The sequence below is a fragment of the Sycon ciliatum genome, chromosome 9 (assembly GCF_964019385.1).
Source record: "Sycon ciliatum chromosome 9, ocSycCili1.1, whole genome shotgun sequence".
Taxonomy (NCBI): Eukaryota; Metazoa; Porifera; class Calcarea; order Leucosolenida; family Sycettidae; genus Sycon; species Sycon ciliatum.
Genome location: NC_088651.1, coordinates 15,496,700 through 15,509,687, shown reverse-complemented (window position 1 = coordinate 15,509,687; position 12,988 = coordinate 15,496,700). Strand labels below are relative to the sequence as shown.

Genomic DNA, 12,988 nt, shown 5'->3' with positions numbered 1-12,988 from the left:
ATACTGGACGTTGAAAAAAGTCTCTGTAAAATTTTCCTTTCGAAAATGCATTTTACTGGTCATCTTAACAGTGTCACTGATATGCACGCTAGCTTTCACCCTATGTAGAACATTATTTTCCATGCGTGTATACACAACAGAGCAGAGCAGGCATAGTGGGATGGTCTAAGACCATGATTGAGAAACAGAGGGTACCAGGTTCAAGTCCTGCTTGGAAGCGGAAGGAATTTTTCCAGCCGTGCTGCGACCCACAGTTAATTGGGAACTCGTGGCCTGGCACGAGGGTAACATGGATGTAGCTAATGGGATTTCGGTCTTTGACCACTTGGTGGTGGGTCTGATCTACTCACCTCCCACCGTTTAGGCGCTGCATCTGCGCCTTTGATCCTAGAGGGTGGTGGCGTTCCCACGGCGGAAGCGGAAAACTCGGCTTCTAGCCGAGTCTCACGCGAACCGTGAAATTTATTTTTATACACAACAGAACCCCGGGCACCACCTCCCCAAAGGAATTCCCTGAATACCGAGGAAATAAGCGAAGAATTGAACACGTTTGAACCCATTCATGGCTTATGAGATTCATTGGACATACATGTAGATCACCCACCTACCCCCCCCCCCCACCATCCACCCACCCATCTCCCCCCCCCCCCCCACACACAAACATACACAAAAACAGTCATAACACTTCCCTGGTCAAGCTTTGTGGCGAAACAGGTGCGTCCGACTTGACTTGTCTCTGCATGCATCTGAAACATTTTTCCCAGCGATGGGAGCATGAGGAGAACAGAAATATGTATGAGAAAAACAGAATCAGAAATAATGTCACATGTGAACAAGATCTCTCTCCCCCCCCCCCATGTTATGCCTAAGTGAGGCCCGTCGGAAGCACTTCAGGAGTGGTCAGGGCGATACTGTTGAGGATGCTAGATTTGAAGCCTGTCCCCTGTTCCATCTCATTGCCACAACATAAGACATGTTTAAACTGAACTTTTTTATGAGAGCATGTCTGAGAAAACCAGAACATATGTGCAAGTCGATCTCTCAGATTTCGCTCAAATTTTGCAGGTAGGTTTGCTTTAGGGTGTAGATCGACATTCCAAAGCCCGCACAAAATCTTTTGAAGGGAACCATGAAATTGGTATACACCTCAATATTGGCCCAATATTGGCACGATTTATGGGTCAACAAACGAGCCACGGTACAGCGTGCAACAACAAGCTACAAACAAAACTCCATCAAGCCATCATTAGATCACCTTAGAAGAGTTCTTGGGGCAGCACTACTTAGCCACGCCAGCATCCCAGAAGACGAGGGCAATCATCCCTTGACGCCACAAATGACCGGCTTGAAAATAGCCAAATTACAAGCGCTGATAAAACAGCGAGCTACGTCCTCAATTAGCAAACACTATACACCGGCAGAGAGTAGAACACCTCTTCTAGCACTGAGGACATGTCCCCCATCATCCTTTTGGGGTTTTCTTGAAATAAACAATTTTGAATTTTTCCACTCGACCATTCTGAAATACGTCCAAACTCATACCTGCGCAGGAAAGCTCGCCCCTCCGCGACGTCTAGTCAGCAATTTCTACTCCAACACCACTCCCAACGCTGCAGAACAAAGTGTATTGTTGACTCTGACAAGGAAAAGCAGCGGGGATCACTTGTCACTCCAAACGACAAGCTTCTCCTTGCGCCACCAACATTTTTCAGTGCAACAGTTGATGCAAAAGTGACTGAATTTTTGCGTGTAGTTTTTGGATTTTACTGCAAGAGGAATGAAGAAATCACGTGGATCGTGACGTAGAATAATGCTTTCTGGTACACGACACAATGCACACGATCACGATCGTTCCTGAGGTACTATTCGAAACGGACCATGAGGGAGGAGGTAAGATGCATTATATTTCTTGCATGCTCTGCTCAGAACATGCAGAAACTATCGTTATAACGCTAGCAGTATTGCATTGGCAAGAATTCTTGGAGATATTTCCTCTTGCAGTAAGAACAGGGATGCATTTTTTCACACTAACCTCGCTCATCCCGAACATGGTTCAACAGGAACTACGGCTGGTTTACATGCTGATGATCCACGTAGATCTGCAACAGCAAGGAATGAGCGTGGTCCATGCCATCAAGGTCGCTTGGAGTTGACCAGCGCGCGGCCTACACTGGTTGCATGAAGTATGTGGTGCGCCCACATGACAGATTTCTTACGTCATGAACAACGTGATTTGACCCTACTCGCCATAGTCTCTGTGCTGCATGTTGAGGGAAAGTCCCAGCTGGAAGGCCTACAACACGACATGCGTGCTCTTGAGCTGGACATCAAGATGCACTTGATCCGATCTAGATCAACGGGTGATCCATGTAAGTGCAGGAGCGCTTGATCAAGGTGACTCGGAACAACTGCTGAACCGTGATCTACGAGACTTGGCATTCTTGTGTCACGAGGCACGTGATTTCATCATTCCTCTTGCAGTAAAATCCAAAAACTACACGCAAATATTCAGTCACTTTTGCATCAACTGTTGCAACGAAAAATGTTGGTGGCGCAAGGAGAAGCTTGTCGTTTGGAGTGACAAGTGATCCCCGCTGCTTTTCCTTGTCAGAGTCAACAATACACTTTGTTCTGCAGCGTTGGGAGTGGTGTTGGAGTAGAAATTGCTGACTAGACGTCGCGGAGGGGCGAGCTTTCCTGCGCAGGTATGAGTTTGGACGTATTTCAGAATGGTCGAGTGGAAAAATTCAAAATTGTTTATTTCAAGAAAACCCCAAAAGGATGATGGGGGACATGTCCTCAGTGCTAGAAGAGGTGTTCTACTATCTGCCGGTGTATAGTGTTTGCTAATTGAGGACGTAGCTCGCTGTTTTATCAGCGCTTGTAGTTTGGCTATTTTCAAGACGATCATTTGTGGCGTCAAGGGATGATTTCCCTCGTCTTCTGGGATGCTGGCGTGGCTAAGTGGTGCTGCCCCAAGAACTCTTCTAAGGTGAGGTAATGATGGCTTGATGGAGTTTTGTTCGTAGCTTGTTCTTGTACGCTGTGCCGTGGCTCGTTTGTAGACCCATAAATCGTGCCAATATTGGGCCAATATTGAGGGGTATGCCAATTTCATGGTTCCCTTCAAAAGATTTTGTGCGGGCTTTGGAATGTCGATCTACACCCCAAAGCAAACCTACCTGCCAAATTTGAGCGAAATCTGAGAGATCGACTTGCACATATGTTCTGGTTTTCTCAGACATGCTCTCTTAAAGAGCCAAAAGTCTTTTCACAATTAAAAATCGCCTTTCTTGCACACGCGTCTCCGACACTAAAGGGGAAGTTCACACTAAAATCAATACTTCACAACCTATAGCGAACGATGCACTGATTCCAATGGTGAAAGTCCCACGTTGATTGGAGCAACCGTTCCAGAGTCACAGGATCTTCAAGTTTTGGCAAAATTCTGTGACATCATAATTTGCCCATCCCTGTGACGTCACAGAGGTACACTTTGTATGGGAATGGACCACTTGCCATTTGTACAGATCCAGGAAATCCCGTAGAATCCCGTAGACCCGGAAGGGTGTTGAATGTGCAGGACCCTATTGTGTTTTCTGCTATTTCCACGAAGAAATTGGGCCTGAAGGCATTTCATACGAAAACCTTTTTCTGACAAAGATCTAGCTAGTCATTAGTTCTAACCAAAGTGAAGACGCTGGAAAAGCGATTGCTGGTCATTGAATTATGACGCGAAAATTGGTCAAATGCACATGCATAGCACACATTAAACACCCTTCCGGGTCTACGTGATTTCTTGGATCTGTACAAATGGCAAGAGGTCCATAGATGGTGAATAGCCAATTTATGTCTTTTTTCCTTGCTGCAACTAGCTTTCTGGGGGATATGTTTCCAGTTTAGATATCAGTAAGGTGTCATAATTATATCCCATATCAAATTTTGAAAAATCAGTTTATCTCAATGACGTCATAAATTATTAGGGCTGAAACGATCATTCAATAACTCCTAACGATCAACCAATATCATTAACGATCGATATATTGGTTTTATCGGTTCATGTCGGCCCTACTCGTGTACCTCGAACACCAGATAAGGAAGAAATTCCACAATGCCTTTGCTACGTTAGAAACTTGCCGCATCACACTGTTGACATGTGACTGGTTTTCTCAACATGAACTAGAGTATTTCATGTTGTTTCCAGAGTGAAGAATCTTGTCATCACCCTCTGGTAACTGCTATCTCCGACCTCTCCCATAAATGAACCGAAAAGACAGGTATTGAGCCAATAATAAAAGTAGAAAGGAAAAGGACATATGGAAACGAGTTAAGAGTAGTGGAGAGTTACTCTTAACTCGTTTCCATAATTATGTCCTTTTCCTTTCTACCTTTAATAATAATACAGCACGCATATAGCTCATATGAATAATCAAATGAGGGTCATGCATCTGTCGACAACGTCGAGCCAGTGCGTTCTGTCTGAGGCAAGTTGCTCCGCTTCCAAAGCCACAAATCAATTTTATTGCGCTTGAAAGTACATGATTGCACCCGTATTCACTACCGGATGGAGTGCAAGGGCTAAATAACTGTTGCTGATAGGCATGCGTAAAAAATCATTAGCACTCGTTTACAACACTAAAGATTATCGATTGCACCCTTAAAACGATCGATATGCGAGTTATCGGTATATTTGTTTCAGCCCTATAAATTATAATGTCATCATGTGATCGAATTTAGTCTACACTTCCAGATGCTATAACTCCAAAACGGTTGCTCAGATCAACCTCGGACCTTCGCAATTGGAATCAGTGGATTTTCCCCTACAAGTTCTGAAATTTTGATTTTAGTGTGAACTTCCCCTTTAACCCTTTTAGCGCCAATGACGTATAAATACGTCATTGAGAATGACGCCCGTCCGATTATGACGTATATATAGGTCATGAAAACACATCGCGAGCTGTCCAATACTTCACCCGTGGACTAGATGTAGAGTGCCAAAGTGGATGGCTGTCACCCGCATGTGGGTGTGAGTAATCTACAGGTCGAACTTTGCCCGTAGGCCGCGTGAACGCAGCCCAGGGAGTCCTTGAGTACAATGCAATATTCAAATTTTGACCATTCCAAATTATCGACATTTTTGTCGGGTCGTGTCGTCGCTTCACGGAGGAAGAGGCCATCGAATCCATTTTTGTTGATGCAGCGAGCGATCAGGACCCCTACCTGGAGGATGAAGACGATGATGACTGGTTCGTGCCTGGCGACGACTTGCAAGCGCCTGATGTTGACGTTGAGGACGGCGCTGGAGTTGGCAATGTCGCCACTGCAGCGCCTGCTTCAGACGAGGAGATGGATAACAGAGAGCTGCACACAGACCAGCTGTGGAGGCAAGGGCGGCAGGCGACAATGGACGCGAGGGTAAGATGTTCTGTTTAAATTTGTTCAATTGCAGAATTTATCAGCAAGGGTATTTACATGTCATTCTGGAGTAAGCCTGTCGGGGGTGATACCCCTTTTTCAGCACTTGAGGCGGTGCATCAAGCGTCGTCTCTTCATGATCGTCTACTGCAAGACCTGGTAAGTGTACAGTGCTTGCAGCTCTCTCTCCTCCAACAATACAGCTCTATGACAGTGTGCTTTCTGCGGTTTCTTTCGTGCTTACAGTGGAGAAGGGCTGGTGGGAGTTCAGGCCCTTACCACCCATTTGATGGATGCGGCCCACCTGGGCAAATATTGGAAGGGCCGGCAGGTCGGACTGCTTCTGTACTCCGACTACCAGGACACCGTGGAGCGTATCAGTATCCTGATGATGATGATGTGTGAAGGTCTGGGTCTGACGTCTTCAGGATGTGCCATTTGTTTCAAAATTATTTGTAAGTACTTGTAACAGGCGTAGTGTAGTAACTGTGTGTGTAGTGTAGTAACAGTGTGTAGTGTTTTGTGATCGCCCTGTGCGATAGCAGTCGTAATGTGTTGGACTACTGAAGTACATTGCATCAAGGGGTATGTGTCGGGTGCTTCGACGCATTATCGTGCTTCCTAAACCCTAGATACGTGTACCACTCCCGTACACGATCGTTACCTTCCCTGCGTATCACAGCTGGCGCATTCTCCCTGTGGAGCCTTCCGTGGTGATACCACCGTAGAATACCGCATGTGGTGTCACAATAATTGACTGCAGGACCGTCGGCTCTATGACAAGCACCGTTGAGGTAGTACTCGATGCTACCCCGTCCTATCCAAGCAGGTTCATTGACGCGATTAAGGCGACCTCCATAGCACCAGGCGGACACTCCCCTACTATCAACAAGAGCTGGCCCGTCTTCCCGATGGAGTCTGTGAAAATGACTTTCAGATAGAAAGATAAAGGTCTTGCTTTGCGGTTCACACCTTCACTTTAGTATCATTACAGTATGGCTTTCACATGTCACTGCGGTGTTCACCTTACAGGGGTGATACCCTTGTTTCAGCATCTGAGGCGGTGCGTCAAGCGCCGCCTCTTTCTGATCATCTATTGTGATAAATGGTGAGTGCGCAGTGCTCCCAGCTCTCTCCCCCAACAATAGAGCTCTATGACACTGTGCTTTCTGCTGTTTCTTTCGTGTTTACAGTGGAGAAAGGCTGGTGGGCGCTTCAGCTGTGGCCTCACACCTCGCGGATGCGGCTCACCTGAGCCGTTACTGGAAGGGCCGGCAGGTCGGACTGCTTTTGCAGTCCGACTATCAGGACACTGATACTGTGCTTTCTGCTGTTTCTTTCGTTTTTACAGTGGAGAAAGGCTGGCGGGGGGCCCAGCCGTGACCGCACACCTGGCAGATGCGGCCCATCTAAACCGATACTGGAAGGACCGGCAGGTCGGACTGCTTCTGCAGTCCAAATACCAAGACGCTGTGAAAGGTCTTGCTTTGCGGTTCACACCTTCACTTCCGTATCATTAAGTTAAAATGGCATTCACGTGTCATTGTGGGGCTAAGCTGACAGGGGTAATACATACCCCTCTTCCAGCACTTGAGGCGGTCCATCAAGCGTCGCCTCTTGGTTATTTTATATTGTGATACTTGGTAAGAGTGCAGTGCTCACAGCTCTCTCCCCCAACAATAGAGCTCTATGACATTGTGCTTTCTGCGGCTTCTTTCTTGTTTACAGTGGAGAAAGGCTGGTGTGGGTTCAAGCCCTTGTCATCCATTTGATGGATGTGCCAACTATTCAGCCACTGCTGGGTAAGGGATACCAGTTGTCCATCGACAACTGGTACAGCAGTAATGAACTGGCACGCTACCTTACAAACAACAACACCGTCGTCTGCGGCACGATTTGGAAGAACCGTCAGGGACTGCCGAGGCGTGTCGTGAACCTGAAGCTGGGCTAAGGGAGAGTTTGCCCATCGAAGCCATGCAGGGATGATGTTCGTGTAGCTGGAAGACACTAAGTCAGTCCACTTCCTGAATATGCATGGGCCAGGTAACCGACTGCGAGAAGCGTCCCATTCGGAAGTTGACGTGTGTGAACGACTACAATCTGCATCTGGGAGGAGTGGATCGGAATGATGGCATGATCTCTTTGTATACGGCCACTCGCAAGTCATGTAAGTGGTACAAAAAAGTGGCAACGCACATTCTGGAGCAAGGTATGAACAATGCCTATCTCATTTACACATTTCGTTCTTATAAAAGCCCGGGTGACCGCGATTGGCCCATATTTTGTAGTCTTTTTGATGCCGAGTCGCCTGGTTTTGGTCCGAAAAGGCTGCGTTGTAGCGTTCGGTCCTTATTCCCAATCGAACATGGCGTACACCAGTCACCTGGTCACCGTGCCTGCAGGCTACAACTTACAGCATGTTTGGGCGAGTTTCTGTCACTCGAGTTGAACCTTTGAGTTGAACCTATATGGTTGTGCAGTGAAAACACCTAACTAAGGACCACCTACCACTAAAGACCACCTACCACTAAAGACCGCTTTCTCTGGCACCATGGGGTGGTCGTTAGTCACAGGTTTTACTGTATGCGCTGACACTTGAAAATGCGGTCACCTGCGAAATGCGAAAACTAACACGCGTGCCCCCATAGTACTGTGTTTAGGTAAGATATATTCATTACACTGACGGTATTCCAACTCCTTAATTACCAGATTTTGTATGCCTCCATCTATTTCCTTAGCCTATCCTCGATTAACTGCTTCCTCTACATAAAGTTGTCATTTCATTCTTCTTGCAGGAGATCCCCTCGACAGGCCCAAAGCCTTTGGGAAATCCTTAAATATAATAAAATACAAATACAAAGTGTGTTGCACTGATGTCAGCCTGGCAAATGCGGACATACTGGCTGGTGCACCAGGGTTCATGCACTATGTGCCATGTGTCATACTATCTTACAGGAGTGTACACTAGTATGTGGCAACCTCAGTCCTGGATGGGATCATGCTCATGTACATAAAACACCTACTGGAGACGTGTACAGTCAGACCTCGCTTAACCGCACACATCCCTTTTCCACAAAAAACACACATCCCTTTTCCACAAAAAACACATATCCCTTTTCCACAAAAAAACATCCGGATAGGCTGGGGAACCGGATAATCGGACACACACACACACACACACTGTATGTATGCATGACATATGCTGTAAATCGGTAACCAACGATTTTCTGCCGAATGACGAGGGATCCGGATAACAGAGGACCGGATAAGCGAGGTCTGACTGTACTGTATTATGATGGTTGCATCCATTGCAACGAACAAAATGACATACATACTGTATGATGCTGGGTGCAAGTTGCTGAGAATTGAGGACATCTGTAAATTGAGGACATTTGACCTTAGTCCCTTGAGTATCCGCAATCGTGAGGTTCGCCTGGAACAGAGATGCACTTACATTGTGGGTTCAAACTGTGAATTGGACAAGGGTTCGTCGCTTTATCACGAAATTCCCTATATCATGCGAGTTCGTTAGAAGTGTAGTCGAATGTAGTAAGGAAGCGAGAGACACACCCGCAAAACGGCCATCCCTATTCTCGGGAAAGTATTATTTTTCTCTCACTTCACCCCGAGTCTACAAGGAAAGAAGGGTAAAGGTATAGTTTAGGGTCCCAAATTATTTTAGTGGGTCAGCATGCTCTACAGAGCCCCAGGCATGCACATTACACACACGAGACATGCATAGTACAAACAGGGCATGCGCAATGCACTCGAGGTCAACAAGGTCAATGCACTCGAGCCAGTCGAGGTTAACACGACAGCAGCTAGAGTTAAATGGAAACTCACCAAGTTGTGGTTGAGCTCTGAATGCTCCCAATTATTATGACCTTGTTGACCTCGACTGTCTGGTGCATGCCTTGTTTGCACTGCGCATGCTCTGTTTGTACTATGCATGTCTCGTGTGTGTAATGTGCATGCCTGGGGCTCTGCATGCTGGCCCACTAAAATAATTTGGGACCCTAAACGATACCTTTACCGAAAGAAGTAGTTATGCTCGATAAAATCCGATCCAGAGTGCATTTTTGCGCCCTCCACTAGCACACCCTTGACGCCCTGAAAGTAGCACGAATGCGGCTGGAATTTGCATATGTGCAAGTACAAATGAAATGCAATGTGATCGGAACCAGTCCAGGGCACCGCCTTTGCACTCCGGGTCGGATTTCACGGAGCTCAACTGTATGATGAACTCACTGCTCAACCAACAGAGAATTGCTCACCAACCTCAAGTACGAAACGTATACCGAATCCTCTTACCTGATGCGTCTTCCCAGAACGGCCATTCCCAGAGCACACGCTGAGCAGCGCTGATGGATGTCGTTGCAGACGATTCCCCGCTTCTTGTCGCCATCTGATGGTCCTTCTCAGCACCTTGCCAAAACTTACTTCTGGCTCGGCAATCAGCTCTGCTCTGCGAAGTGTAACGCGGAGAACATGTTGCTCAAACCACCGGCCATCGAACCTGCAATTGAGAAGACCATACAGAACACACGGCACCGACGACATTAGTCGACCTCCCTTTGGGAAAGCCGCAGACAAGCGTTCACACCAAACTACACAATGCCATGTACTTCGAAGTAGTAGACAAGTCACTGAACGGCCTAGGGCTGTGATGCAAGCCAGCACAAATCGCACAATGAAAACGATCGCTTGATGACAGAGAGAATGAAGCATGTCAGCATAGCTCACCTCGCGATGTGTGCAGTTTCCGTGTCCGACACCCGGCTGAAGTCACGGAGAAAAGAGACACAAGCGCAGCCACATGTACGACAAAGATACACCCGCGCAGCCGCATGTACGACACAGAGCTACAAGCGCGACCACATGTACAACAATTAGGAATCTGCCTTTCTAGCTCTTCGCCATCCAAACTATTATTTATTTGTGCTGTTTCTTGCAGCACTCGCTTTGACCTTTTTGCATATGTCAGCGTGTGCACTGATGACATCATGCATTATTTTCGGTCACGTGTTTCGCTTCGCGCTTGCAGCTTGTCATTCAAAATGCAGGAAGTTGAAACTGCGCTCGCACTCGTCAGATTTCTTTGCTTGCTGTTTTCTTTGCCATTCGAGCGTGGGGACGCTACGGTGTTATCCTCCTTGGCTCTGCGCCCGGTACGGGGCCGGGTATGTGCGTCCCCAGCTCTCCGTTCTTGGTTCTTTTTTCTCCTTTGATTTTCATGCTTCAATGGAGTTTTGGTAGTTGTTTGTTCGAAGACATGTGTTCACTACATCAGAGTTCTAGCAATAGATTATAATACAGTCATCACCGAAGAGTCCAAACATTATTTATTCCCGTAGCTATGCAGAAGACGTTACTTCAGTAACGTCTGGCGCTAGCCAGGGTCCACACAGCTTTAATTTGGTATTTGTTTGTTTGTGTCACGCCTGGCGCTATCCGTATCTGACGGCAAAAAAGCATAGGATGTTATAAATTTTTCAATTCTCCTATTTTTTTAGGCATATCCTGGGATTCGAACCCGCACTATCGTCCTACATGCATTCCCCCATTCACTTCGCATTCATACTGCTTCACGTTATTATCTTGCGTTTGAAAGCCCTATTTGAATATTGCGGGCAGCTAGACGGTGTCGTATTACCCTCGATCGTACCTGTCCCGTACCTATCCCCTACCGTACCGTGCCATCAAAGACGGCTGGCCACAATGCATATTCAAATAGGGCTTTCAAATGCAAGATCACAATGTGAAACAACTTGGAAGAATTAGTATGTATGCGAAGTGTATCGGGGGATGCATGCAGGGCGCGCGATAGTGCGGGTTCGAATCCCAGGTTATGTCTTAAAAAAAGGATTTTTTTTAAAGAATTTATATCATCCCTATGCTTTTTTTTGTCTAGGTCATCAAGGCAAAAAAGCAGAGCGTAGGGCCCTGAGCTTCCAAGCTCTCTCGTTCGTCGTTTCCTTCGGGTGAGTGGTGTCCAAGGTTGGTGCTGTTCTGGGAAAGATCCCTACAAAGATAGGGTATAAACAGGCGGAGCAGCCTGCCAGCCGGGGCCCTCTCCGAATCTGTTGCTTGCAAGTTCCTTCATTGATGCACAGTTTCGCGGGGTTCCCGGCTGGTGTCAATCCTCCTCGCCAACTCGTCACTTGCCCAACGGTCTCGTCTGTGCCTGCTTTGTTGTATTTTCGCCTATCTATGTTGTTCATATTTCATTTTCTTTCGTCTTCCTGTCTGTCTTCTCGTTTTTTTGTTTTTTCATGTCTCCCATCCTCAGGAGAGGATGTATTTATTTTGGTGCGGCCATATGTTGTCCGTGATCTCTCGAGGTCCGTCCCCATTTTGGCATATGCATTCTGCATGGTGCTGTGTCCGTGCGGGCGGTATGCGAACAGTGAGCGGACTGCGCAGGTTGCACCGCAGAGCGCATGCGCGCTTTATTAATGCTGCACGCATTTCCTTCCTTGATGCCTTCTTCTTGAGACTCTCGTTGAGCAACCTCCATTATTATCAGTCCTCTGTGTGTGGTATGTGAGAGCAACCGGAAGGGCGTATCGTCCGGGCAGATAACTACCCCGACGACAAGAGTGTGTTTTTACTCACGATTATTTCAGTACCTAACGGTACTTAACACGCTCCATACTGGACGTTGAAAAAAGTCTCTGTAAAATTTTCCTTTCGAAAATGCATTTTTACTGGTCATCTTAACCCTTTATGTACCAGCCATCTAATGTATGTAAGGGGCTATCGCAGCCAAAGAAGCAACCATGGTATGAGATCTAGACGACTTTTGTATATGCAAGTTGTGTTTTCCTGACTCCATATGTATCACTACACCCAGGGATGCATGGATATTGGTACAGCATGCAGTAGTATATGAAAGCCATAGGTGGAATACCAAAGATACGCGCCAATTGTGCATATTTCTGACCAACCAGGGTATCACAAAAAAATAGACTGAGAATTAGCTTGTGCTCATGTACTGGGAACATAGGGACAAAACAACCTCATAAGCGTTGTCTCAGTGCATGAAGAGCAACAACATACCAGGGATATGGTCATATTGTCACACATTTGAGGTAAAACAATTGGTTCAAAATTGCAAATTTTGAATTCTTGTGTCAGATTCGAAATCTTTATTTTTCTTCATCTACTCACATCCAGCGTAAGGTAAGTGAAAGAGAAGACAAGAAGCAGTCGCTGGCTGGTGAATTACGCCTGCCTTGACGATTTTAGGCCATCGCTGCCCTCCCTCTCGCTCCTCTTTTGAGAGCGAATACTGCGATGGGATCAGCGATACAAATTTTCAATTTCGAGTCGCATTCCGCGATGATATCGCCACAGCCGATCTCTCCAATCGTCCACCACGTCTAGAAGACGTCGACATGACCTAGAACAAGCTACATCTTCGCTACAAGCAGAGAAACTGAGCGAGAACACGATCGAAACAGCGACAATTATTTGCGCTGAAAAGCATACTTTTGAACGCGTTCGTTCTCCATACTTTCAAATGGCAACCTACCCATATCATACATCAACATTTTCAGTGGGATCTCAGCTG

General features: G+C 46.7%; 1 long non-coding RNA gene across 1 annotated transcript; it reads right to left on the bottom strand.

Annotated features, from left to right (window-relative positions):
• Window positions 1-679: 679 nt before the first annotated feature.
• LOC135825230 (uncharacterized) lies at window positions 680-10,211 on the bottom strand. Its single transcript, XR_010555038.1, has 3 exons — window positions 10,159-10,211; window positions 9,727-9,931; window positions 680-746 (listed from the first exon to the last, which is right to left on the bottom strand). It is a non-coding gene; the product is annotated as an uncharacterized LOC135825230 (long non-coding RNA).
• Between the last annotated feature and the right edge of the window lie 2,777 nt (window positions 10,212-12,988).